Consider the following 6,000-nt stretch of genomic DNA (forward strand, 5'->3'; position numbering starts at 1 on the left):
CAGTGTAATGCGGCTGCAAGAGCGGTCCGGCTAACCGCAAAAAAAAAAAAAAAAAAAAAAAAAAAAAATACTTATTATAATCTTAAATTAATTAAAACAATACGTGCTGTGTAAGCAGCTAACTACTGGGCACATCGAGAACTACGACAAGTTTTGCAACCAGCGGAATATCTGATCACTGCAGAATATTAAACCATTTCAGGCTGTGTTTTAATTAATTTTAGGTGGGCCGATCCCGGCGGTACTGCAATGCCGGGCCAACCCGCGACAGAGGTGGAGCAAGCCCCTAGCACTCCGTCATGAGCCAAAAATGAGTTTAATATTCTGGTCCTGCGATGCAGGACGTATCAGATATTAAGCTGATAAGAACAGATTTTTATTTTCCGAGATAATTCTTAGTTACAGTACTACGAAGTATAATTTTAAGAAAGAATATCAAAGACTCTATATAATGCGAGTTTTACAGTTTTATTAAGTTCAGATAAATTAAGAAAAAACGGTTCTAACCGTACTTAAGTATTGTATTCCTATTCTATTTCGTGGGTTAAGCCCACTACTTAAATATTGAGAGGCCGCGTTAGGCGCGGTTACTTAAGTATGTTATCCTTAAGACTATTCCCGCGGTAGGCGCGGCCTTACTCATGTCCGACCAGGGGTAAATTGGACCTAATTTAGGAGCTATTTTATTTTATTCCATTCATCTCCATGCCCTGACAGCACACTGCACATGCACGGCTGCCAGCGGCTGGTGTGCCACACACGCAGGCGGGTCACACACAGCCGGACTTCTCCCCTCTGTCTGCCTTGCGGCGGACGTCACTGGGGTGTCGTGGCAGGAGGGTGTTGCTTCCCACGCTGGCTGGAGACTGCCGGGCAGTAGGCACACGTTTGGCGCCGCCTAGCACCGCGCCAACCGGGGTGGGGGCCATATTCGGCGGACACCACGGAGGGAGGGGCACCAGGCAGCACCGCACGCACCGCTACTGACTCGGCACTGCTGCAGTGCGGCGCGAAGATGGTGTAGCGCCGCCGTTCCCGCGTCGTTGAAGAGAATCTCGACACCGACGTCACGAAGGCACCGACCTCGAAGTTCTCCGACGACTGCAGTCTCGAAGGTCTCGCAGCCTGACGTCAGAGCATGCCACAGTCTAGGGGGACACATACTGGCGGTAGCCAGTGATGTGTTCCACGTAAATGTCGCGGGACCACTTGATGGTGTCAGACACCATCAGCCGCCGCATCAGTTGGCAGTAGCGGCTAGCGATGCCTAGGTGCCGAAGCACTGCATCGTTCTGGCGGTCCCACGCCCCCAGACTGCCAACAACCAGGGCGTCGACAGTGACGGAGTAGCCGCGAGCAGCTAATCCGCGCGCAACGTCGGCGTACTTTATCCTCTTTAGTTGCCGAGCGTTGTCGAGCGCAATCCGCCTATTCTCGAAGGGGATTGTCACATCGACGATGGTTACAGTCTTCGCGGCCTCGTCAGTTACAACGAGGTCCGGACGCAGCCCACTGCTGTCCCCTATGACGGCTTGGTTGATCCTGATGTCAGGAACAGCAGTGTTTCCTCTTCTTGGCCGCCCTGCGACTGCTGTCGCGAGGCGGTTGAGGACCGCGTTGTGGCGATATTGCAGGGCTGCTGAGTGCACCATACACGCGTTGATTACGTGTGGGAGCGTCTCATTGTCGTGGCCACAGCGTCGGCAGGCTTTGTTGTTGTTTGCCCGCCCATCAAAGCGGCGACAACCGTTCAGAGGCACGACTCCGAGTCTGGCGCGATGGATAAAGCGCCAGTCTGCGAAGCGGGTGTATTTGCCTCCCGCTATGAAGTGGTTGGACGCTGTGGAGTCCCTGGTGCACTCGAACACCTTCCCCTGGTCAGGTTTCCTGAGTAGGAGGTTGCGCAAGCGCTGCCTCAGACACTCGCGGAGCGTCCGAGAGAGCAGACGCTTGGCGCCCCCTCCCACCCGGACATGCTCGACGCCAGTGTTGGCGATGCGTCCCACGCCGTCATCATCGTGCTGCGGTCCATCGCCGTCATCTTCGAGGTGTCGTGAAGTCCCGGGCGCCGTCCCCTCCGTGGCCGGCTGCGTCACCCCTCCGATGCCGCCGTGTTCCGCGTCGTCAGCGATGGCGGGCTGGCCGCCGACCTCCACCTGCAACTCAGAAAGCAAGTCACTCCAGCGCCAGGTGACGCCACGCGGCGCTAGGCGCCTTGTGGCGTTCCTGACGCGCGTCCACAGTGACTGGATGTCGCCTCCGTCTCTTGCGAGGTCGCCCTCAGTGCTGCCGCTAAGGTAGGTGGCCAAGTCGGATCGACTCGGCTCCCTCCCCAGCCGGCGGCGCGCGGCCGTAGATAGAGTGGCCCAGGCGATGTCTCGGACGGTGGCGTCGTCGCAGTGCAGCATGCGGAAGCCGTGGACGATCGTCGAGATGTCCGCAGCGTCCGCGAGCGGCGTCAGGCCGCATCCTCCCTCTCCCAGCGCGAGGTACAGCTGTTCAGTGGACGCGCGCTGCGGGAGAAAGAGCCATGATTTAACGGCCGCTTTCACTGCCTTGTCAAGTGCAGATAGCGGCCCCTTGCGGACCGCTCCGCCCCGCATGACAAAGTCAAGCCTGGGGAGGAGAAAGACGCGCACGGCGTCAATCTTCTGCCAGGGAGCCAGCAGGGAAGCGTCCAGGCGCTGCAAGTCGCGTCGAATTGCCGCGATCGCATCCGTTGGCGTCTGCGAGACTTTGTAGCCGGTGGGAACGCCAAGATGGAGGTAGGCGTCACCCGCACCGAGTACGGCTGGTTCTCCCCCTTGCAGGGCGAATACCGAGCCTAGTGTCTCCCGACGGCGGATGTGAAGCGTGGCACACTTCGACGGCTTGAAGGTAAGCCCGGCCCACGTTGCCGCCTCACCCACAACATTGAGGAGCGTCTGCATCGACTCTGGATCCCGCGCCAGAAGCACGATATCGTCCGCATACGCCAGTGCACTCACACTGACGCCGCAAAGCGGGATACCACACTCATTTCTGAGCGAGGTTGCGGCGCGAAGTACCGGCTCGAGCGCGAGATTAAAGACGATGGGCGACAGTGGACAGCCCTGCTTGACGCCCGCCTGGATCTCTATCTCCTCCGTTAGTCCGTCAGATGTACGGACACGGGTAGAGCAACCATCGTACATGTCGGCAATTAGACGGTGCAATTGCTCGGGCAGCCCCATCCTGCTCAGTACTCCAAGGAGGTGAGCATGAGGCACTGAACCGAAAGCATTCGCCAGATCAAGCCAAGCAAAGCATGCTTGGCCTCCCCTGCGCCTTGCATCGTCAATTGCCGTCTGCACAATGAAGTTGTGCTCATAGCAGCCTTCAAACGTACGGAAGCCCTTCTGTTCTGGGGAGAGCAGGTTCAAACGCTCCGCCCAGAGGGAAGTGCGGTCCGCAACGATTGCAGCAAAGAGCTTAGAGATCGTAGAGCTCAATGCTAGAGGCCGCCAGTTTGTCACGTCCGAGACGTCCCCTTTCTTGTGGATGAGGACGGTAGTGGATATTTTCCACTGCACCGGAGTCTTCCGCTCATTCCAGCAGCGCGAGAAGATCCCGGCTAGCACGTGGCAGCCAGGATCCCCACGTCGCAGGTCCGAGTAGGTGACTCCGTCTGCCCCAGGAGCAGTGTTGCTCGCCTTCTGGAGCCGCTGTTGCACCTCTGAAGGGGTGATCGGCAGCAGGACCTCCTCGCTGACATCAGGAGGCGTGGTGGCGGCAAAGTCCGGGACAGCAGCTGGTGCATCTGTAACGGAAAAATCAGGTTTAGCGTAGGTCTTCTTAAAGTGCTCCGCGAGCACGCTGCCATCGATTTGACAGTACGGCGACGTCTCGCCAAGGACGCGCTGCATTGCTTTGCGCCGGTCCGTGCGGTACAGCTTCTGAATCTCAGATGCTGCATTCGCGTCGTACCGACGCTCGGCGGCCGCCGCGCGCCGTGCGCCACGTCCACCGCGCCGCCCACCGCGGCCGCGTGTAGGGGCAGGAGGAGGGGGATTGGCAGCAGCGTCGGCGCGGCCCTGGCCGCGGTGCGCTGCTGCTGGTGGCCCGTCCTGTCGATCTCCGGCTGCCTGGCGTTGTGGCTTCGTCTCGGCGATCTCGGAGACGAAGTCCTCGACGACCGCGACGAATGCGTCCCACGGTTGGCTGTGGACGCTCTCCAGGGCCGTCAGCCAGCGCCGCTGCCTCTCCGTTAGCCGAGAGTCGGCCGGGGGAGGGGGGGGCGGAGCTGCCTCGGTTGCGCCCTGTTCGGAGGGTACAGGAGGGTTGGTCGATGTAGGTGTAGGACGGGAGTTTTGCGGCGGGAGGTTGGGACTGGGCCGGTTGTTACGGCGTCGGCGTCTCCTCTTCTTGCTGCCAGTTGTTGGAGACGCATCTGCAGTCCCTCCGCTCACGTCGCGCTGCTCCGTCGTCTGCGTCGGTGGTGGTGCCGTGCTGCTCTCAGTCGCCGCGCCGGCGCTCGAGTCGGGCGCACCGCGGCTGTTGTTCGCCGCGCCGCCAACAGATGGCCCGGCGGTCGCCAGCGGCCCGCCGCCGGCGCGAGAAGCACGAGGTGCAGCCCGCGCCGGTCGACCGGGCGCGCCAGCTCGCTCCGGGCCGTCGTTACGCGGACTGGGTGCCCGACGATTGCTGCCAGATGGGGTGGCGGTCGCAGGGGTGGCTGGTGTCGCCTGCGCCGGCCGGGCGTCTCCAGGTGTAGCTCGCGCCGGCCTGGCGCTCGGGCCGGGCGCACCGCGGCTGTTGTTCGCCGCGCCGCCAACAGATGGCCCAGCGGTCGCCCGCGCCCTGCCGCCGGCGTGAGAAACACGAGGTGTAGCTCGCGCCGGCCGCCCAGGCGCGCTGGCTCGCGCCGGGCCATTGCTCTGCGGACTGGGCGGTATAATGCGCCGTCGGTCCGGGGGCGGTGGTCTGCGTCCTGCAGCACGGCGTCTGTCCCTCCGTGGGGTGACTATGTGCCACTCGTTGTCTGCAACAGAGGCTTTTTTAGTAGCAACACTCCCTGCCTGAGCGGATGCGGAGTGACGGGCGTCACTCGACGCAGCCGCCGGCAGGGCAGAGGGAACGCGGCGCGTGTACGTCTGCGACCGCACAAGCACCACACCGCCCGGTGCATCCGCCGAGCGCGCGGCCTTTGGTGCGTCAGCCAGCGGCGCGGGTGCGCCGTGAATGGCAACACCACCGGTCGCGGCGAGCGAGGCGGCCTGCCTGCCACTGTCCACCCGCATCGCAGAGCCACCTGTCGGCGGCGTAGCGAAAGCGGGCGGCAGTCCCAGGCCGGTACCCACGCTCACGACAGATGGCGGGCGGGAAGCGCCTGCGTTAGCCGCACGACGTGGCCAGCGTACGCCACGGGGCGCGGTGGCCGACGCGGGCAGCGGCGTTCCGCTGCCTTTGCCTGACACCGCGCCTCTGGCCGGAACGACGCGTTCGGCGACAGGCGTCGGCAGCACGCTGCCTTCACCTCCCGAACTTGCGCTCGGCACTCGTGGCGACGCGGTTGACGTCGCAGAGCGTATCGGCATGGGGATGCCAGACCTCCTCGGCGTGCGCACACATAGTACGCACGACGCGGGGGTAGCAACCACCGCCGTCCTGGGCGTCACAGACGCCTGCACACTCACACAGGGTGAGGGCAAGACAGCCTGTGAGCCCACCACGCTGCTGCGGGTCAGGACCGCCGCATAGGTTAATCCTAAGTCCAGCCGGTCTGTCCTACTAGCTTCGGGGACCGGACTGGGCTGTGGCCATAGCCCCTCTCTATTATCTAAGGCTAGGCGGCCTGTGGTACTAACTTCCCGGGCCGCTTTCACCTGTGGCTTTCGCCCAGCACTAACTAAGGACGAAGGGCCTGTCCTACTAACTTCGGGGGCCCTCGCCTGTGACCTCCCGCCGGCTGACCTCTCTGGGTGCCCCAGAGAGCCAGACACGGCATCGTGTCCCATACTCACCCTCCCCCGACTGGCAGCG

At 62.1% G+C, this 6,000-nt stretch overlaps 1 pseudogene; it reads right to left on the reverse strand.

The window, feature by feature from the left end:
* Window positions 1-219: 219 nt before the first annotated feature.
* On the reverse strand, window positions 220-392 carry LOC126096339 (U2 spliceosomal RNA; annotated as a pseudogene).
* Between the last annotated feature and the right edge of the window lie 5,608 nt (window positions 393-6,000).

This window comes from Schistocerca cancellata, chromosome 1 (assembly GCF_023864275.1).
Source record: "Schistocerca cancellata isolate TAMUIC-IGC-003103 chromosome 1, iqSchCanc2.1, whole genome shotgun sequence".
Taxonomy (NCBI): Eukaryota; Metazoa; Arthropoda; class Insecta; order Orthoptera; family Acrididae; genus Schistocerca; species Schistocerca cancellata.